Source organism: Rhipicephalus microplus, chromosome 1 (genome assembly GCF_043290135.1).
Source record: "Rhipicephalus microplus isolate Deutch F79 chromosome 1, USDA_Rmic, whole genome shotgun sequence".
In the NCBI taxonomy this organism is placed as follows: domain Eukaryota; kingdom Metazoa; phylum Arthropoda; class Arachnida; order Ixodida; family Ixodidae; genus Rhipicephalus; species Rhipicephalus microplus.
The window spans coordinates 39,973,038-39,995,903 of record NC_134700.1 but is presented as its reverse complement, the minus strand read 5'-3'; the positions used below and the strand labels follow the sequence as shown (position 1 = coordinate 39,995,903).

Here is a 22,866-nt window from a genome sequence, read left to right as displayed (position 1 = left end):
TACATCGCGACAGTTTCGTTCGTTCGTTGAATCCGTGTGCGGAGAGCTGCTTCCGCCTTTTCCCGGCGATCACTGTTGGCGAACGTACTCAGTAGCTGCCGCCGAAACTCTTGCCACGACGTCAGAGATGCCTCGTGGTTTTCGTACCACACTCGTGCAGAGTCTTCCAACGCAATGTAGACGTTACGCAGCTTGCCTTCCTCGTTCCACTGATTTAGATTTCCCACTCTCTCGAAATGCTCTAACCAGTCTTCGGCGTCCTCGTATGGGTCACCATGAAACACCTTTGGGATGACCGGTTGGCTTACGATGAGTTGTGCCGGCGTAACTTGGCTCGTCATGGTGGTGGCGGCGCTTGTCTCCGTCACCGATGCCCTTGATACAGAAGGGAGTGGCCCAAATTCTGGCAACTCTCCTCGGATACGGCGGCTGACTCGTTGGTGCACCGGTGTAAGCTCCACTGGTTGCGGCTGGTCAGTGCTTGGACTTCGCTCTTGCGTGGGGCTCGGAATCATGTACCCCGCACCTCCACCAGAAAATGTAACGGATATAACAACCTCACAACCGGGACGTCCTATTTACAAGGTTTAATAAGGGCGAACTTGTGCCCAAAGCCAAAAGAACTACACAGTAGCTGGGAGAAAGCAGCGAACGCTCGTCGTCCTCTTCTTCTCTTCTTTTCCGCTGCTCGGTAGCAGCTCGTGCACAGGCTGGGCCGGCTCGTGCCTTCCGGCGGGCTTCATGAGTCGTAGCGATGCCGTCAGCGTTCCTCTTTTAACAACGTCTGCGTTGTACTGCGCCTTAACAATTCCTCGTGGCAATATTATGAGCGGGCAGCTGAATAATTGTCCCTCCTATAGAACCTAAACACACCAAGTCTGCTAGTACGAGACCCTCGTTCTATGAAATAAGGGAAAGAAGTGTGTACCTAAGGGCTTGTTTTTCCGTGTTTTAACACAATATTAATGAGATCTAACAGACAGTAATGCCAGGGAATGTACAGGGGAAGTTATTAGAACCAATTGAATGTAAATAAGAAGAAAGAAGAAAGAAAAGAGGATGAAAAAATAAACAGCCGTGAGCAGGAATCGAACCTACGACCTTCGAATAACGCGTTCGATGCGCTAACCACTGAGCTATCACAACGGCCTTCGCTCCATCCACTTTTTGGGTTTATATGTGAATTTAGAAGTAAGAGTGACAGTCAGCGCCGTCTATAAGCCAAAGAACGAGTGTGAAAACACTCTTATTCGCATGTTTGGCGTCACGTAGCACGTGAACTTATTATGAGCGGGCAGCCGAATAATTGTCCCTCTTATACAACTCAAACACACCAAGTCCGCCTGTACGAGACCCTCGTTCAATGAAATAAGGGAAACAAGTGTATACCTAAGGGCTCGTTTTTTCGTGTTTTGAACACATTAATAATGAGATCTAACAGACAGTAATGCCAGGAAATGTACAGGAGAAGTTATTAGAACCAATGGAATGTAAATAAAAAGAAAGAAGAAAGAAAAGTGGATGAAAAAATAACCCGCCGTGAGCAGGAATCGAACCTACGACCTTGGAATAACGCGTTCGATGCTCTAACCACCGAGCTATCACAACGGCCCTCCCTCCATCCACTTTTTTGGGTTTATATGTGAAGTTAGAAGTAGAATTGACAGTCAGCGCCATCTATAAGCCAAAAAACAAGTGTGAAAACACTCTTATTCGCATGTTTGGCGTCACGTAGCACGTGAACTTATTATGAGCGGGCAGCTGAATAATTGTCTCTCTTATACAACCTAAACACACCAAGTCTGCCAGTACGAGACCCTCGTTCAATGAAATAAGGGAAAGAAGTGTGTACCTAGGGGCTCGTTTTTTCGTGTTTTGAACACATTAGTAATGAGATCTAACAGACAGTAATGCCAGGAAATGTACAGGAGAAGTTATTCAAACCAATGGATTGTAAATAAAAAGAAAGAAGAGAGAAAAGTGGATGAAAAAATAACCAACCATGAGCAGGAATCGAACCTACGACCTTCGAATAACGCGTTCGATGCGCTAACCACTGAGCTATCACAACGGCCTTCCCTCCATCCACTTTTTGGGTTTATATGTGAATTTAGAAGTAAGAGTGACAGTCAGCGCCGTCTATAAGCCAAAGAACGAGTGTGAAAACACTGTTATTCGCATGTTTGGCGTTACGTAGCACGTGAACTCATTATGAGCGGGCAGCTGAATAATTGTCCTTCTTCCTAAACACACCAAGTCTGCCAGTACGAGGCCCTCGTTCAATGAAATAAGCGAAAGAAGTGCATACCTAAGGGCTCGTTTTTCCGTGTTTTAACACAATATCAATGAGATCTAACAGACAGTAATGCCAGGCAATGTACAGGGGAAGTTATTAAAACCAATGGAATGTAAATAGGAAGAAAGAAGAAAGAAAAGTGGATGAAAAAATAACCAGCCGTGAGCAGGAATCGCAACTACGACCTTCGAATAACGCGTTCGATGCTCTAACCACTGAGCAATCACAGCGGCCTTCCCTCCATTCACTATTTTGGGTTTATATGTGAATCTAGAAGTAAGAGTGACAGTCAGCGCCATCTATAGGCCAAAGAACGAGTGTGAAAACACTCTTATTCGCATGTTTGGCGTCACGTAGCACGTGAACCTATTATGAGCGGGCAGCCGAATAATTGTCCCTCTTATACAACTTAAACACACCAAGTCCGCCTGTACGAGACCCTCGTTCAATGAAATAAGGGAAAGAAGTGTATACCTAAGGGCTCGTTTTTTCGTGTTTTGAACACAATAATAATGAGATCTAAGAGACAGTAATGCCAGGAAATGTACAGGAGAAGTTATTAGAACCAATGGAATGTAAATAAAAAGAAAGAAGAAAGAAAAGTGGATGAAAAAATAACCCGCCGTGAGCAGGAATCGAACCTACGACCTTCGAATAACGCGTCCGATGCTTTAACCACAGAGCTATTACAACGGCCTTCCCTCCATCCACTTTTTTGGGTTTATATGTGACTTTAGAAGTAGGAGTGACAGTCAGCGCCATCTATAAGCCAAAGAACAAGGGTGAAAACACTCTTATTCGCATGTTTGGCGTCACGTAGCACGTGAACTTATTATGAGCCGGCAGCAGAATAATTGTCCCTCTTAGAGAACCTAAACACACCAAGTCTGCCAGTACGAGACCCTCGTTCAATGAAATAAGAGAAGTGTATACCTAAGGGCTCGTTTTTCCGTGTTTTAACACAATAATAATGAGATCTAACAGACAGTAATGCCAGGGAATGTACAGGGGAAGTTATTAGAACCAATGGAATGTAAATAGGAAGAAAGAAGAAAGAAAAGTGGATGAGAAAATTACCAGCCGTGAGCAGGAATCGAACCTACGACCTTCGAATAACGCGTTCGATGCTCTAACCACTTAGCTATCACAAGGGCCTTCCCTCATCCACTTTGTTGGGTTTATATGTGAATTTAGAAGTATAAGTGACAGTCAGCGCCATCTATAAGCAAAAGAACGAGTGTGAAAACTCTTATTCGCATGTTTGGCGTCACGTAGCACGTGAACTTATTATGAGCGGGCAGCTGAATAATTGTCCCTCTTATACAACTTAAACACACCAAGTCTGCCTGTACGAGACCCCCGTTCAATGAAATCAGGAAAAGAAGTGTATACCTAACGACTCGTTTTTCCGTGTTTTAACACAATTATAATAGGATCTAACAGACAGTAATGCCAGGAAATGTACAGGAGAAGTTAAGAGAACCAATGGAATGTAAATAAGAAGAAAGAAGAAAGAAAAGTGGATGAAAAAATAACCCGCCGTGAGCAGGAATCGAACCTGCGACCTTCGAATTACGCGTTCGATACTTTAACCACTGAGCTATCACAGCGGCCTTCCCTCTATCCACTTTTTTGGTTTAAATGTGAATTTAGAAGTAGGAGTGACAGTCAGCGCCATCTATAAGCCAAAGAACTAGTGTGAAAACACTGTTATTCGCATGTTTGGCGTTACGTAGCACGTGAACTCATTATGAGCGGGCAGCTGAATAATTGTCCTTCTTCCTAAACACACCAAGTCTGCCAGTACGAGGCCCTCGTTCAATGAAATAAGCGAAAGAAGTGCATACCTAAGGGCTCGTTTTTCCGTGTTTTAACACAATATCAATGAGATCTAACAGACAGTAATGCCACGCAATGTACAGGGGAAGTTATTAAAACCAATGGAATGTAAATAGGAAGAAAGAAGAAAGAAAAGTGGATGAAAAAATAACCAGCCGTGAGCAGGAATCGCCACTACGACCTTCGAATAACGCGTTCGATGCTCTAACCACTGAGCTATCAGAGCGGCCTTCCCTCCATTCACTATTTTGGGTTTATATGTGAATTTAGAAGTAGGAGTGACAGTCAGCGCCATCTATAAGCCAAAGAACGAGTGTGAAAACACTCTTATTCGCATGTTTGGCGTCACGTAGCACGTGAACTTATTATGAGCGGCCAGCCGAATAATTGTCCCTCTTATACAACTTAAACACACCAAGTCCGCCTGTACGAGACCCTCGTTCAATGAAATAAGGGAAAGAAGTGTATACCTAAGGGCTCGTTTTTTCGTGTTTTGAACACAATAATAATGAGATCTAACAGACAGTAATGCCAGGAAATGTACAGGAGAAGTTATTAGAACCAATAGAATGTAAATAAAAAGAAAGAAGAAAGAAAAGTGGATGAAAAAATAACCCACCGTGAGCAGGAATCGAACCTACGACCTTCGAATAACGCGTTCGATGCTTTAACCACAGAGCTATTACAACGGCCTTCCCTCCCTCCACTTTTTTGGGTTTATATGTGACTTTAGAAGTAGGAGTGACAGTCAGCGCCATCTATAAGCCAAAGAACGAGTGTGTAAACACTCTTATTCGCATGTTTGGCGTCACGTAGCACGTGAACTTATTATGAGCCAGCAGCAGAATAATTGTCCCTCTTATAGAACCTAAACACACCAAGTCTGCCAGTACAAGACCCTCGTTCAATGAAATAAGGGAAAGAAGTGTATACCTAAGGGCTCGTTTTTCCGTGTTTTAACACAATAATAATGAGATCTAACAGACAGTAATGCCAGGGAATGTACAGGGGAAGTTATTAGAACCAATGGAATGTAAATAGGAAGAAAGAAGAAATAAAGTGGATGAGAAAATTACCAGCCGTGAGCAGGAATCGAACCTACGACCTTCGAATAACGCGTTCGATGATCTAACCACTAAGCTATCACAAGGGCCTTCCCTCATCCACTTTGTTGGGTTTATATGTGAATTTAGAAGTATAAGTGACAGTCAGCGCCATCTATAAGCCGAAGAACGAGTGGGAAAACTCTTATTCGCATGTTTGGCGTCACGTAGCACGTGAACTTATTATGAGCGGGCAGCTGAATAACTGTCCCTCTTATACAACTTAAACACACCAAGTCTGCCTGTACGAGACCCCCGTTCAATGAAATCAGGAGAAGAAGTGTATACCTAACGACCCGTTTTTCCGTGTTTTAACACAATTATAATAGAATCTAACAGACAGTAATGCCAGGAAATGTACAGGAGAAATTAAGAGAACCAATGGAATGTAAATAAGAAGAAAGAAGAAAGATAAGTGGATGAAAAAATAACCCGCCGTGAGCAGGAATCGAACCTACGACCTTCGAATTACGCGTTCGATACTTTAACCACTGAGCTATCACAGCGGCCTTCCCTCTATCCACTTTTTTGGTTTAAATGTGAATTTAGAAGTAGGAGTGACAGTCAGCGCCATCTATAAGCCAAAGAACGAGTGTGAAAACACTGTTATTCGCATGTTTGGCGTTACCTAGCACGTGAACTCATTATGAGCGGGCAGCTGAATAATTGTCCTTCTTCCTTAAACACCAAGTCTGCCAGTACGAGGCCCTCGTTCAATGAAATAAGCGAAAGAAGTGCATACCTAAGGGCTCGTTTTTCCGTGTTTTAACACAATATCAATGAGATCTAACAGACAGTAATGCCAGGGAATGTACAGGGGAAGTTATTAGAACCAATGGAATGTAAATAAGAAGAAAGAAGAAAGAAAAGTGGATGAAAAAATAACCAGTCGTGAGCAGGAATCGCCACTACGACCTTCGAATAACGCGTTCGATGCTCTAACCACTGAGCAATCACAGCGGCCTTCCCTCCATCCACTTTTTTGGGTTTATATGTGAATTTAGAAGTAGGAGTGACAGTCAGCGCCATCTATAAGCCAAAGAACGAGTGTGAAAACACTCTTATTCGAATGTTTTGCGTCACGTAGCACGTGAACATATTATGAGCGGGCAGCTGAATAATTGTCCCTCCTATAGAACCTAAACACACCAAGTCTGCTAGTACGAGACCCTCGTTCTATGAAATAAGGGAAAGAAGTGTGTACCTAAGGGCTTGTTTTTCCGTGTTTTAACACAATATTAATGATATCTAACAGACAGTAATGCCAGGGAATGTACAGGGGAAGTTATTAGAACCAATTGAATGTAAATAAGAAGAAAGAAGAAAGAAAAGAGGATGAAAAAATAAACAGCCGTGAGCAGGAATCGAACCTACGACCTTCGAATAACGCGTTCGATGCGCTAACCACTGAGCTATCACAACGGCCTTCGCTCCATCCACTTTTTGGGTTTATATGTGAATTTAGAAGTAAGAGTGACAGTCAGCGCCGTCTATAAGCCAAAGAACGAGTGTGAAAACACTCTTATTCGCATGTTTGGCGTCACGTAGCACGTGAACTTATTATGAGCGGGCAGCCGAATAATTGTCCCTCTTATACAACTCAAACACACCAAGTCCGCCTGTACGAGACCCTCGTTCAATGAAATAAGGGAAATAAGTGTATACCTAAGGGCTCGTTTTTTCGTGTTTTGAACACATTAATAATGAGATCTAACAGACAGTAATGCCAGGAAATGTACAGGAGAAGTTATTAGAACCAATGGAATGTAAATAAAAAGAAAGAAGAAAGAAAAGTGGATGAAAAAATAACCCGCCGTGAGCAGGAATCGAACCTACGACCTTGGAATAACGCGTTCGATGCTCTAACCACCGAGCTATCACAACGGCCCTCCCTCCATCCACTTTTTTGGGTTTATATGTGAAGTTAGAAGTAGAATTGACAGTCAGCGCCATCTATAAGCCAAAAAACAAGTGTGAAAACACTCTTATTCGCATGTTTGGCGTCACGTAGCACGTGAACTTATTATGAGCGGGCAGCTGAATAATTGTCCCTCTTATACAACCTAAACACACCAAGTCTGCCAGTACGAGACCCTCGTTCAATGAAATAAGGGAAAGAAGTGTGTACCTAGGGGCTCGTTTTTTCGTGTTTTGAACACATTAGTAATGAGATCTAACAGACAGTAATGCCAGGAAATGTACAGGAGAAGTTATTCAAACCAATGGATTGTAAATAAAAAGAAAGAAGAGAGAAAAGTGGATGAAAAAATAACCAACCATGAGCAGGAATCGAACCTACGACCTTCGAATAACGCTTTCGATGCGCTAACCACTGAGCTTTCACAACGGCCTTCCCTCCATCCACTTTTTGGGTTTATATGTGAATTTAGAAGTAAGAGTGACAGTCAGCGCCGTCTATAAGCCAAAGAACGAGTGTGAAAACACTGTTATTCGCATGTTTGGCGTTACGTAGCACGTGAACTCATTATGAGCGGGCAGCTGAATATTTGTCCTTCTTCCTAAACACACCAAGTCTGCCAGTACGAGGCCCTCGTTCAATGAAATAAGCGAAAGAATTGCATACCTAAGGGCTCGTTTTTCCGTGTTTTAACACAATATCAATGAGATATAACAGACAGTAATGCCAGGCAATGTACAGGGGAAGTTATTAAAACCAATGGAATGTAAATAGGAAGAAAGAAGAAAGAAAAGTGGATGAAAAAATAACCAGCCGTGAGCAGGAATCGCAACTACGACCTTCGAATAACGCGTTCGATGCTCTAACCACTGAGCAATCACAGCGGCCTTCCCTCCATTCACTATTTTGGGTTTATATGTGAATCTAGAAGTAAGAGTGACAGTCAGCGCCATCTATAGGCCAAAGAACGAGTGTGAAAACACTCTTATTCGCATGTTTGGCGTCACGTAGCACGTGAACCTATTATGAGCGGGCAGCCGAATAATTGTCCCTCTTATACAACTTAAACACACCAAGTCCGCCTGTACGAGACCCTCGTTCAATGAAATAAGGGAAAGAAGTGTATACCTAAGGGCTCGTTTTTTCGTGTTTTGAACACAATAATAATGAGATCTAAGAGACAGTAATGCCAGGAAATGTACAGGAGAAGTTATTAGAACCAATGGAATGTAAATAAAAAGAAAGAAGAAAGAAAAGTGGATGAAAAAATAACCCGCCGTGAGCAGGAATCGAACCTACGACCTTCGAATAACGCGTTCGATGCTTTAACCACAGAGCTATTACAACGGCCTTCCCTCCATCCACTTTTTTGGGTTTATATGTGACTTTAGAAGTAGGAGTGACAGTCAGCGCCATCTATAAGCCAAAGAACAAGGGTGAAAACACTCTTATTCGCATGTTTGGCGTCACGTAGCACGTGAACTTATTATGAGCCGGCAGCAGAATAATTGTCCCTCTTAGAGAACCTAAACACACCAAGTCTGCCAGTACGAGACCCTCGTTCAATGAAATAAGAGAAGTGTATACCTAAGGGCTCGTTTTTCCGTGTTTTAACACAATAATAATGAGATCTAACAGACAGTAATGCCAGGGAATGTACAGGGGAAGTTATTAGAACCAATGGAATGTAAATAGGAAGAAAGAAGAAAGAAAAGTGGATGAGAAAATTACCAGCCGTGAGCAGGAATCGAACCTACGACCTTCGAATAACGCGTTCGATGCTCTAACCACTTAGCTATCACAAGGGCCTTCCCTCATCCACTTTGTTGGGTTTATATGTGAATTTAGAAGTATAAGTGACAGTCAGCGCCATCTATAAGCAAAAGAACGAGTGTGAAAACTCTTATTCGCATGTTTGGCGTCACGTAGCACGTGAACTTATTATGAGCGGGCAGCTGAATAATTGTCCCTCTTATACAACTTAAACACACCAAGTCTGCCTGTACGAGACCCCCGTTCAATGAAATCAGGAAAAGAAGTGTATACCTAACGACTCGTTTTTCCGTGTTTTAACACAATTATAATAGGATCTAACAGACAGTAATGCCAGGAAATGTACAGGAGAAGTTAAGAGAACCAATGGAATGTAAATAAGAAGAAAGAAGAAAGAAAAGTGGATGAAAAAATAACCCGCCGTCAGCAGGAATCGAACCTGCGACCTTCGAATTACGCGTTCGATACTTTAACCACTGAGCTATCACAACGGCCTTCCCTCTATCCACTTTTTTGGTTTAAATGTGAATTTAGAAGTAGGAGTGACAGTCAGCGCCATCTATAAGCCAAAGAACTAGTGTGAAAACACTGTTATTCGCATGTTTGGCGTTACGTAGCACGTGAACTCATTATGAGCGGGCAGCTGAATAATTGTCCTTCTTCCTAAACACACCAAGTCTGCCAGTACGAGGCCCTCGTTCAATGAAATAAGCGAAAGAAGTGCATACCTAAGGGCTCGTTTTTCCGTGTTTTAACACAATATCAATGAGATCTAACAGACAGTAATGCCAGGCAATGTACAGGGGAAGTTATTAAAACCAATGGAATGTATATAGGAAGAAAGAAGAAAGAAAAGTGGATGAAAAAATAACCAGCCGTGAGCAGGAATCGCCACTACGACCTTCGAATAACGCGTTCGATGCTCTAACCACTGAGCAATCACAGCGGCCTTCCCTCCATCCACTTTTTTGGGTTTATATGTGAATTTAGAAGTAGGAGTGACAGTCAGCGCCATCTATAAGCCAAAGAACGAGTGTGAAAACACTCTTATTCGAATGTTTGGCGTCACGTAGCACGTGAACATATTATGAGCGGGCAGCTGAATAATTGTCCCTCCTATAGAACCTAAACACACCAAGTCTGCTAGTACGAGACCCTCGTTCTATGAAATAAGGGAAAGAAGTGTGTACCTAAGGGCTTGTTTTTCCGTGTTTTAACACAATATTAATGAGATATAACAGACAGTAATGCCAGGGAATGTACAGGGGAAGTTATTAGAACCAATTGAATGTAAATAAGAAGAAAGAAGAAAGAAAAGAGGATGAAAAAATAAACAGCCGTGAGCAGGAATCGAACCTACAACCTTCGAATAACGCGTTCGATGCGCTAACCACTGAGCTATCACAACGGCCTTCGCTCCATCCACTTTTTGGGTTTATATGTGAATTTAGAAGTAAGAGTGACAGTCAGCGCCGTCTATAAGCCAAAGAACGAGTGTGAAAACACTCTTATTCGCATGTTTGGCGTCACGTAGCACGTGAACTTATTATGAGCGGGCAGCTGAATAATTGTCCCTCTTATACAACCTAAACACACCAAGTCTGCCAGTACGAGACCCTCGTTCAATGAAATAAGGGAAAGAAGTGTGTACCTAGGGGCTCGTTTTTTCGTGTTTTGAACACATTAGTAATGAGATCTAACAGACAGTAATGCCAGGAAATGTACAGGAGAAGTTATTCAAACCAATGGATTGTAAATAAAAAGAAAGAAGAAAGAAAAGTGGATGAAAAAATAACCCGCCGTGAGCAGGAATCAAACCTACGACCTTCGAATAACGCGTTCGATGCTTTAACCACAGAGCTATTACAACGGCCTTCCCTCCATCCACTTTTTTGGGTTTATATGTGAATTTAGAAGTAGGAGTGACAGTCAGCGCCATCTATAAGCCAAAGAACGATTGTGAAAACACTCTTATTCGCATGTTTGGCGTCACGTAGCACGTGAACTAATTATGAGCGGGCAGCTGAATAATTGTCCCCTTTATACAACCTAAACACACCAAGTCTGCCAGTACGAGACCCTCGTTCTATGAAAAAGGGAAAGAAGTGTATACCTAAGGGCTTGTTTTTCCGTGTTTTAACACAAAATTAATGAGATCTAACAGACAGTAATGCCTGGGAATGTACAGGGGAAGTTATTAGAACCAATTGAATGTAAATAAGAAGAAAGAAGAAAGAAAAGTGGATGAAAAAATAAACAGCCGTGAGCAGGAATCGAACCTACGACCTTCGAATAACGCGTTCGATGCGCTAACCACTGAGCTATCACAACGGCCTTCCCTCCATCCACTTTTTGGGTTTATATGTGAATTTAGAAGTAAGAGTGACAGTCAGCGCCGCCTATAAGCCAAAGAACGAGTGTGAAAACACTGTTATTCGCATGTTTGGCGTCACGTAGCACGTGAACTCAATATGAGCGTGCAGCTGAATAATTGTCCCTCTTTTACAACCTAAACACACCAAGTCTGCCTGTACAAGACCTTCGTTAAATGAAATAAGGGCAAGAAGTGTATACCTAAGGGCTCGTTTTTCCGTGTTTTAACACAATAATAATAAGATCTAACAGACAGTAATGCCAGGGAATGTACAGGGGAAGTTATCAGAACCAATGGAATGTAAATAGGAAGAAAGAAGAAAGAAAAGTGGATGAAAAAATAACCAGCTGTGAGCAGGAATCGCACCTACGACCTTCGAATAATGCGTTCGATGCTTTAACCACTGAGCTATCACAGCGGCCTTCCCTCCATTCACTATTTTGGGTTTATATGTGAATTTAGAAGTAGGAGTGACAGTCAGCGCCATCTATAAGCCAAAGAACGAGTGTGAAAACACTCTTATTCGCATGTTTGGCGTCACGTAGCACGTGAACTTATTATGAGCGGGCAGCCGAATAATTGTCCCTCTTATACAACTTAAACACACCAAGTCCGCCTGTACGAGACCCTCGTTCAATGAAATAAGGGAAAGAAGTGTATACCTAGGGGCTCATTTTTTCGTGTTTTGAACACATTATCAATGAGATCTAACAGACAGTAATGCCAGGAAATGTACAGGAGAAGTTATTAGAACCAATGGAATGTAAATAAAAAGAAAGAAGAAAGAAAAGTGGATGAAAAAATAACCCGCCGTGAGCAGGAATCGAACCTACGACCTTCGAATAACGCGTTCGATGCTCTAACCACTAAGCTATCACAAGGGCCTTCCCTCATCCACTTTTTTGGGTTTATATGTGAATTTAGAAGTATAAGTGACAGTCAGCGCCATCTATAGGCCAAAGAACGAGTGTGAAAACACTCTTATTCGCATGTTTGGCGTCACGTAGCACGTGAACTTATTATGAGCGGGCAGCTGAATAATTGTCCCTCTTATACAACTTAAACACACCAAGTCTGCCTGTACGAGACCCCCGTTCAATGAAATCAGGAAAAGAAGTGTATACCTAACGACTCGTTTTTCCGTGTTTTAACACAAATATAATAAGATCTAACAGACAGTAATGCCAGGGAATGTACAGGGCAAGGTATTAGAACCAATGGAATGTAAATAAGAAGAAAGAAGAAAAAAAGTGGATAAAAAAATAACCAGCCGTGAGCAGGAATCGCACCTACGACCTTCGAAGAACGCGTTCGATGCTCTAGCCACTCAGCTATCACAGCGGCCTTGCCTGCATCCACTTTTTTGGGTTTATATGTGAATTCAGAAGTAGGAGTCACAGTCAGCGCCATATATAAGCCAAAGAACGAGTGTGAAAACACTCTTATTCGCATGGTTGGCGTCACGTAGCACGTGAACCTAGTATGAGCGGGCAGCTGAATAATTGTCCCTCTTATACAACCTAAACACACCAAGTCTGCCAGTACGAGACCCTCGTTCAACGAAATAAGGGAAAGAAGTGTATACCTAAGGGCTCGTTTTTTCGTGTTTTGAACACAATAATAATGAGATCTAACAGACAGTAATGCCAGGAAATGTACAGGAGAAGTTAAGAGAACCAATGGAATGTAAATAAATAAAAAGAAGAAAGAAAAGTGGATGAAAAAATAACCCGCCGTGAGCAGGAATCGAACCTACGACCTTCGAATAACGCGTTCGATACTTTAACCACTGAGCAATCACAGCGGCCTTCCCTCCATCCACTTTTTTGGGTTTATATGTGAATTTAAAAGTAGGAGTGACAGTCAGCGCCATCTATAAGCCAAGGAATTGAGTGTGAAAACACTCTTATTTGAATGTTTGGCGTCACGTAGCACGTGAACTTATTATGAGCGGGCAGCTGAATAATTGTCCTTCTTCCTAAACACACCAAGTCTGCCAGTACGAGGCCCTCGTTCAATGAAATAAGCGAAAGAAGTGCATACCAAAGGGCTCGTTTTTCCGTGTTTTAACACAATATCAATGAGATCTAACAGACAGTAATGCCAGGCAATGTACAGGGGAAGTTATTAGAACCAATGGAATGTAAATAGGAAGAAAGAAGAAAGAAAAGTGGATGAAAAAATAACCAGCCTTGAGCAGGAATCGCAACTACGACCTTCGAATAACGCGTTCGATGCTCTAACCACTGAGCAATCACAGCGGCCTTCCCTCCATCCACTTTTTTGGGTTTATATGTGAATTTAGAAGTAGGAGTGACAGTCAGCGCCATCTATAAGCCAAGGAACGAGTGTGAAAACACTCTTATTCGAATGTTTGGCGTCACGTAGCACGTGAACATATTATGAGCGGGCAGCTGAATAATTGTCCCTCTTATAGAACCTAAACACACCAAGTCTGCTAGTACGAGACCCTCGTTCTATGAAATAAGGGAAAGAAGTGTGTACCTAAGGGCTTGTTTTTCCGTGTTTTAACACAATATTAATGAGATCTAACAGACAGTAATGCCAGGGAATGTACAGGGGAAGTTATTAGAACCAATTGATTGTAAATAAGAAGAAAGAAGAAAGAAAAGTGGATGAAAAAATAAACAGCCGTGAGCAGGAATCGAACCTACGACCTTCGAATAACGCGTTCGATGCGCTAACCACTGAGCTATCACAACGGCCTTCCCTCCATCCACTTTTTGGGTTTATATGTGAATTTAGAAGTAAGAGTGACAGTCAGCGCCGTCTATAAGCCAAAGAACGAGTGTGAAAACACTCTTATTCGCATGTTTGGCGTCACGTAGCACGTGAACTCAATATGAGCATGCAGCTGAATAATTGTCCCTCTTTTACAACCTAAACACACCAAGTCTGCCTGTACAAGACCCTCGTTAAATGAAATAAGGGAAAGAAGTGTATACCTAAAGGCTCGTTTTTCCGTGTTTTAACACAATAATAATAAGATCTAACAGACAGTAATGCCAGGGAATGTACAGGAAATTTATCAGAACCAATGGAATGTAAATAGGAAGAAAGAAGAAAGAAAAGTGGATGAAAAAATAACCAGCTGTGAGCAGGAATCGCACCTACCACCTTCGAATAACGCGTTCGATGCTCTAACCACTGAGCTATCACAGCGGCCTTCCCTCCATTCACTATTTTGGGTTTATATGTGAATCTAGAAGTAGGAGTGACAGTCAGCGCCATCTATAGGCCAAAGAACGAGTGTGAAAACACTCTTATTCGCATGTTTGGCGTCACGTAGCACGTGAACTTATTATGAGCGGGCAGCCGATAATTGTCCCTCTTATACAACTTAAACACACCAAGTCCGCCTGTACGAGACCCTCGTTCAATGAAATAAGGGAAAGAAGTGTATACCTAAGGGCTCGTTTTTTCGTGTTTTGAACACAATAATAATGAGATCTAAGAGACAGTAATGCCAGGAAATGTACAGGAGAAGTTATTAGAACCAATGGAATGTAAATAAAAAGAAAGAAGAAAGAAAAGTGGATGAAAAAATAACCCGCCGTGAGCAGGAATCGAACCTACGACCTTCGAATAACGCGTTCGATGCTTTAACCACAGAGCTATTACAACGGCCTTCCCTCCATCCACTTTTTTGGGTTTATATGTGACTTTAGAAGTAGGAGTGACAGTCAGCGCCATTTATAAGCCAAAGAACAAGGGTGAAAACACTCTTATTCGCATGTTTGGCGTCACGTAGCACGTGAACTTATTATGAGCCGGCAGCAGAATAATTGTCCCTCTTATAGAACCTAAACACACCAAGTCTGCCAGTACGAGACCCTCGTTCAATGAAATAAGAGAAGTGTATACCTAAGGGCTCGTTTTTCCGTGTTTTAACACAATATCAATGAGATCTAACAGACAGTAATGCCAGGCAATGTACAGGGGAAGTTATTAAAACCAATGGAATGTAAATAGGAAGAAAGAAGAAAGAAAAGTGGATGAAAAAATAACCAGCCGTGAGCAGGAATCGCAACTACGACCTTCGAATAACGCGTTCGATGCTCTAACCACTGAGCAATCACAGCGGCCTTCCCTCCATCCACTTTTTTGGGTTTATATGTGAATTTAAAAGTAGGAGTGACAGTCAGCGCCATCTATAAGCCAAGGAACGAGTGTGAAAACACTCTTATTCGCATGTTTGGCGTCACGTAGCACGTGAACTTATTATGAGCGGGCAGCCGAATAATTGTCCCTCTTATACAACTTAAACACACCAAGTCCGCCTGTACGAGACCCTCGTTCAATGAAATAAGGGAAAGAAGTGTATACCTAAGGGCTCGTTTTTTCGTGTTTTGAACACAATAATAATGAGATCTAACAGACAGTAATGCCAGGAAATGTACAGGAGAAGTTATTAGAACCAATGGAATGTAAATAAAAAGAAAGAAGAAAGAAAAGTGGATGAAAAAATAACCCGCCGTGAGCAGGAATCGAACCTACGACCTTAAAATAACGCGTTCGATGCTTTAACCACAGAGCTATTACAACGGCCTTCCCTTCATTCACTTTTTTGGGTTTATATGTGACTTTAGAAGTAGGAGTGACAGTCAGCGCCATCTATAAGCCAAAGAACGAGTGTGAAAACACTCTTATTCGCATGTTTGGCGTCACGTAGCACGTGAACTTATTATGAGCCGGCAGCAGAATAATTGTCCCTCTTATAGAACCTAAACACACCAAGTCTGCCAGTACGAGACCCTCGTTCAATGAAATAAGAGAAGAAGTGTATACCTAAGGGCTCGTTTTTCCGTGTTTTAACACAATAATAATGAGATCTAACAGACAGTAATGCCAGGGAATGTACAGGGGAAGTTATTAGAACCAATGGAATGTAAATAGGAAGAAAGAAGAAAGAAAAGTGGATGAGAAAATTACCAGCCGTGAGCAGGAATCGAACCTACGACCTTCGAATAACGCGTTCGATGCTCTAACCACTAAGCTATCACAAGGGCCTTCCCTCATCCACTTTGTTGGGTTTATATGTGAATTTAGAAGTATAAGTGACAGTCAGCGCCATCTATAAGCAAAAGAACGAGTGTGAAAACTCTTATTCGCATGTTTGGCGTCACGTAGCACGTGAACTTATTATGAGCGGGCAGCTGAATAATTGTCCCTCTTATACAACTTAAACACACCAAGTCTGCCTGTACGAGACCCCCGTTCAATGAAATCAGGAAAAGAAGTGTATACCTAACGACTCGTTTTTCCGTGTTTTAACACAATTATAATAGAATCTAACAGACAGTAATGCCAGGAAATGTACAGGAGAAGTTAAGAGAACCAATGGAATGTAAATAAGAAGAAAGAAGAAAGAAAAGTGGATGAAAAAATAACCCGCCGTGAGCAGGAATCGAACCTGCGACCTTCGAATTACGCGTTCGATACTTTAACCACTGAGCTATCACAGCGGCCTTCCCTCTATCCACTTTTTTGGTTTAAATGTGAATTTAGAAGTAGGAGTGACAGTCAGCGCCATCTATAAGCCAAAGAACGAGTGTGAAAACACTGTTATTCGCATGTTTGGCGTTACGTAGCACGTGAACTCATTATGAGCGGGCAGCTGAATAATTGTCCTTCTTCCTAAACACACCAAGTCTGCCAGTACGAGGCCCTCGTTCAATGAAATAAGCGAAAGAAGCGCATACCTAAGGGCTCGTTTTTCCGTGTTTTAACACAATATCAATGAGATCTAACAGACAGTAATGCCAGGGAATGTACAGGGGAAGTTATTAGAACCAATTGAATGTAAATAAGAAGAAAGAAGAAAGAAAAGTGGATGAAAAAATAAACAGCCGTGAGCAGGAATCGAACCTACGACCTTCGAATAACGCGTTCGATGCTCTAACCACTGAGCTATCACAGCGGCCTTCCCTCTATCCACTTTTTTGGTTTAAATGTGAATTTAGAAGTAGGAGTGACAGTCAGCGCCATCTATAAGCCAAAGAACGAGTGTGAAAACACTCTTATTCGCATGTATAGCGTCACGTAGAACGTGAACTTATTATGAGCGGGCAGGTGAATAATTGTACCTTCTATACAACCTAAACACACCAAGTCTGCCAGTACGAGACCCTCGTTCAATGAAATAAAAGGAAGAAGTGTATACCTAAGGGCTCGTTTTTCCGTGCTTTAACACAATAATAATGAGATCTAACAAACAGTAATGCCAGGGAATGTACAGGGGAAGTTATTAGAACCAATGGAATGTAAATAAGAAGAAAGAAAAGTGGAAGAAAAAATAACCAACCGTGAGCAGGAATCGAACCTACGACCTTTGAATAACGCGTTCGATGCTCTAACCTATGAGCTATCACAACGGCCTTCCCTCCATCCACTTTTTTGGGTTTATATGTGAATTTAGAAGTAGAAGTGACAGTCAGCGCCATCTATAAGCCAAAAAACGAGTGTAAAAACACTCTTATTCGCATGTTTGGCGTCACGTAGCACGTGAACTTATTATGAGCGGGCAGCTGAATAATTGTCCCTCTTATACAACCTAAACACACCAAGTCTGCCTGTACGAGACCCTCGTTCAATGAAATAAGGAAAAGAAGTGTATACTTAAGGGCTCGTTTTTTCGTGTTTTAACACATTATAATGAGATCTAACAGACAGTAATGCCAGGGAATATACAGGGGAAGTTATTAGAACCATTGGAATTTAAATAAGAAGAAAGAAAAAAGAAAAGTTGATAAAAAAATAACAAGCCGTGAGCAGGAATTGAACCTACGACCTTCGAATAACGCGTTCAATGCTCTAACCACTGAGCAATCACAGCGGCCTTCCCTCCATCCACTTTTTTGGGTTTATATGTGAATTTAGAAGTAGGAGTGACAGTCAGCGCCATCTATAAGCCAAAGAACGAGTGTGAAAACACTCTTATTCGCATGTTTGGCGTCACGTAGCACGTGAACCTATTATGAGCCGGCAGCAGAATAATTGTCCCTCTTATAGAACCTAAACACACCAAGTCTGCCAGTACGAGACCCTCGTTCAATGAAATAAGGGAAAGAAGTGTATACCTAAGGGCTCGTTTTTCCGTGTTTTAACACAATAATAATGAGATCTAACAGACAGTAATGCCAGGGAATGTACAGGGGAAGTTATTAGAACCAATGGAATGTAAATAGGAAGAAAGAAGAAAGAAAAGTGGATGAGAAAATTACCAGCCGTGAGCAGGAATCGAACCAACGACCTTCGAATAACGCGTTCGATGCTCTAACCACTAAGCTATCACAAGGGCCTTCTCTCATCCACTTTTTTGGGTTTATATGTGAATTTAGAAGTATAAGTGACAGTCAGCGCCATCTATAAGCCAAAGAACGAGTGTGAAAACACTCTTATTCGCATGTTTGGCGTCACGTAGCACGTGAACTTATTATGAGCGGGCAGCTGAATAATTGTCCCTCTTATACAACTTAAACACACCAAGTCTGCCTGTACGAGACCCCCGTTCAATGAAATCAGGAAAAGAAGTGTATACCTAACGACTCGTTTTTCCGTGTTTTAACACAATTATAATAAGATCTAACAGACAGTAATGCCAGGGAATGTACAGGGCAAGGTATTAGAACCAATGGAATGTAAATAAGAAGAAAGAAGAAAGAAAAGTGGATGAAAAAATAACCAGCCGTGAGGAGGAATCGCACCTACGACCTTCGAAGAACGCGTTCGATGCTCTAGCCACTGAGCTATCACAGCGGCCTTGCCTGCATCTACTTTTTTGGGTTTATATGTGAATTCAGAAGTAGGAGTCACAGTCAGCGCCATCTATAAGCCAAAGAACGAGTGTGAAAACACTCTTATTCGCATGTTTGGCGTCACGTAGCACGTGAACTTATTATGAGCGGGCAGCCGAATAATTGTCCCTCTTATACAACTTAAACACACCAAGTCCGCCTGTACGAGACCCTCGTTCATCGAAATAAGGGAAAGAAGTGTATACCCAAGGGCTCGTTTTTCCGTGTTTTAACACAATAATAATGAGATCTAACAGACAGTAATGCCAGGAAATGTACAGGAGAAGTTAAGAGAACCAATGGAATGTAAATAAGAAGAAAGAAGAAAGAAAAGTGGATGAAAAAATAACCAGCCGTGAGCAGGAATCGCAACTACGACCTTCGAATAACGCGTTCAATGCTCTAACCACTGAGCAATCACAGCGGCCTTCCCTCCATCCACTTTTTTGGGTTTATATGTGAATTTAGAAGTAGGAGTGACAGTCAGCGCCATCTATAAGCCAAAGAACGAGTGTGAAAACACTCTTATTCGCATGTTTGGCGTCACGTAGCACGTGAACCTATTATGAGCCGGCAGCAGAATAATTGTCCCTCTTATAGAACCTAAACACACCAAGTCTGCCAGTACGAGACCCTCGTTCAATGAAATAAGGGAAAGAAGTGTATACCTAAGGGCTCGTTTTTCCGTGTTTTAACACAATAATAATGAGATCTAACAGACAGTAATGCCAGGGAATGTACAGGGGAAGTTATTAGAACCAATTGAATGTAAATAAGAAGAAAGAAGAAAGAAAAGTGGATGAAAAAATAAACAGCCGTGAGCAGGAATCGAACCTACGACATTCGAATAACGCGTTCCATGCGCTAACCACTGAGCTATCACAACGGCCTTCCCTCCATCCACTTTTTGGGTTTATATGTGAATTTAGAAGTAAGAGTGACAGTCAGCGCCGTCTATAAGCCAAAGAACGAGTGTGAAAACACTCTTATTCGCATGTTTGGCGTCACGTAGCACGTGAACTTATTATGAGCGGGCAGCTGAATAATTGTCCCTCTTATACAACTTAAACACACCACGTCCGCCTGTACGAGACCCTCGTTCAATGAAATAAGGGAAAGAGGTGTATACCTAAGGGCTCGTTTTTTTCGTGTTTTGAACACATTAATAATGAGATCTAACAGACAGTAATGCCAGGAAATGTACAGGAGAAGTTATTAGAACCAATGGAATGTAAATAAAAAGAAAGAAGAAAGAAAAGTGGATGAAAAAATAACCCGCCGTGAGCAGGAATCGAACCTACGACCTTCGAATAACGCGTTCGATGCTTTAATCACAGAGCTACTACAACGGCCTTCCCTCCATCCACTTTTTTGGGTTTATATGTGAATTTAGAAGTAGGAGTGACAGTCAGCGCCATCTATAAGCCAAAGAACGAGTGTGAAAACACTCTTATTCGCATGTTTGGCGTCACGTAGCACGTGAACTTATTATGAGCCGGCAGCAGAATAATTGTCCCTCTTATAGAACCTAAACACACCAAGTCTGCCAGTACGAGACCCTCGTTCAATGAAATAAGGGAAAGAAGTGTATACCTAAGGGCTCGTTTTTCCGTGTTTTAACACAATAATAATGAGATCTAACAGACAGTAATGCCAGGGAATGTACAGGGGAAGTTATTAGAACCAATGGAATGTAAATAGGAAGAAAGAAGAAAGAAAAGTGGATGAGAAAATTACCAGCCGTGAGCAGGAATCGAACCAACGACCTTCGAATAACGCGTTCGATGCTCTAACCACTAAGCTATCACAAGGGCCTTCTCTCATCCACTTTTTTGGGTTTATATGTGAATTTAGAAGTATAAGTGACAGTCAGCGCCATCTATAAGCCAAAGAACGAGTGTGAAAACACTCTTATTCGCATGTTTGGCGTCACGTAGCACGTGAACTTATTATGAGCGGGCAGCTGAATAATTGTCCCTCTTATACAACTTAAACACACCAAGTCTGCCTGTACGAGACCCCCGTTCAATGAAATCAGGAAAAGAAGTGTATACCTAACGACTCGTTTTTCCGTGTTTTAACACAATTATAATAAGATCTAACAGACAGTAATGCCAGGGAATGTACAGGGCAAGGTATTAGAACCAATGGAATGTAAATAAGAAGAAAGAAGAAAGAAAAGTGGATGAAAAAATAACCAGCCGTGAGGAGGAATCGCACCTACGACCTTCGAAGAACGCGTTCGATGCTCTAGCCACTGAGCTATCACAGCGGCCTTGCCTGCATCTACTTTTTTGGGTTTATATGTGAATTCAGAAGTAGGAGTCACAGTCAGCGCCATCTATAAGCCAAAGAACGAGTGTGAAAACACTCTTATTCGCATGTTTGGCGTCACGTAGCACGTGAACTTATTATGAGCGGGCAGCCGAATAATTGTCCCTCTTATACAACTTAAACACACCAAGTCCGCCTGTACGAGACCCTCGTTCATCGAAATAAGGGAAAGAAGTGTATACCCAAGGGCTCGTTTTTCCGTGTTTTAACACAATAATAATGAGATCTAACAGACAGTAATGCCAGGAAATGTACAGGAGAAGTTAAGAGAACCAATGGAATGTAAATAAGAAGAAAGAAGAAAGAAAAGTGGATGAAAAAATAACCCGCCGTGAGCAGGAATCGAACCTACGACCTTCGAATTACGCGTTCGCTACTTTAACCACTGAGCTATCACAGCGGCCTTCCCTCTATCCACTTTTTTGGTTTAAATGTGAATTTAGAAGTAGGAGTGACAGTGAGCGCCATCTATAAGCCAAAGAACGAGTGTGAAAACACTGTTATTCGCATGTTTGGCGTTACGTAGCACGTGAACCTATTATGAGCGGGCAGCTGAATAATTGTCCTTCTTCCTAAACACACCAAGTCTTCCAGTACGAGGCCCTCGTTCAATGAAATAAACGAAAGAAGTGCATACCTAAGGGCTCGTTTTTCCGTGTTTTAACACAATATCAATGAGATCTAACAGACAGTAATGCCAGGGAATGTACAGGGGAAGTTATTAGAACCAATGGAATGTAAATAAGAAGAAAGAAGAAAGAAAAGTGGATGAAAAAATAACCAGCCGTGAGCAGGAATCGCAACTACGACCTTCGAATAACGCGTTCAATGCTCTAACCACTGAGCAATCACAGCGGCCTTCCCTCCATCCACTTTTTTGTGTTTATATGTGAATTTAGAAGTAGGAGTGACAGTCAGCGCCATCTATAAGCCAAAGAACGAGTGTGAAAACACTCTTATTCGAATGTTTGGCGTTACGTAGCACGTGAACCTATTATGAGCGGGCAGCTGAATAATTGTCCTTCTTCCTAAACACACCAAGTCTTCCAGTACGAGGCCCTCGTTCAATGAAATAAGCGAAAGAAGTGCATACCTAAGGGCTCGTTTTTCCGTGTTTTAACACAATATCAATGAGATCTAACAGACAGTAATGCCAGGGAATGTACAGGGGAAGTTATTAGAACCAATGGAATGTAAAAAGAAGAAAGAAGAAAGAAAAGTGGATGAAAAAATAACCCGCCGTGAGCAGGAATCGAACCTACGACCTTCGATTTACGCGTTCGATACTTTAACCACTGAGCTATCACAGCGGCCTTCCCTCTATCCACTTTTTTGGTTTAAATGTGAATTTAGAAGTAGGAGTGACAGTCAGCGCCATCTATAAGCCAAAGAACGAGTGTGAAAACACTCTT

At 42.0% G+C, this 22,866-nt stretch overlaps 2 non-coding genes across 2 annotated transcripts; both read right to left on the bottom strand.

The window, feature by feature from the left end:
• Positions 1 to 3,833: 3,833 nt before the first annotated feature.
• TRNAT-CGU (transfer RNA threonine (anticodon CGU)) lies at positions 3,834 to 3,906 on the bottom strand. The gene has a single exon. It is a non-coding gene; the product is annotated as a tRNA-Thr (tRNA).
• Positions 3,907 to 16,716: 12,810 nt separating this feature from the next.
• On the bottom strand, positions 16,717 to 16,789 carry TRNAT-CGU (transfer RNA threonine (anticodon CGU)). The gene has a single exon. It is a non-coding gene; the product is annotated as a tRNA-Thr (tRNA).
• Positions 16,790 to 22,866: the final 6,077 nt, after the last annotated feature.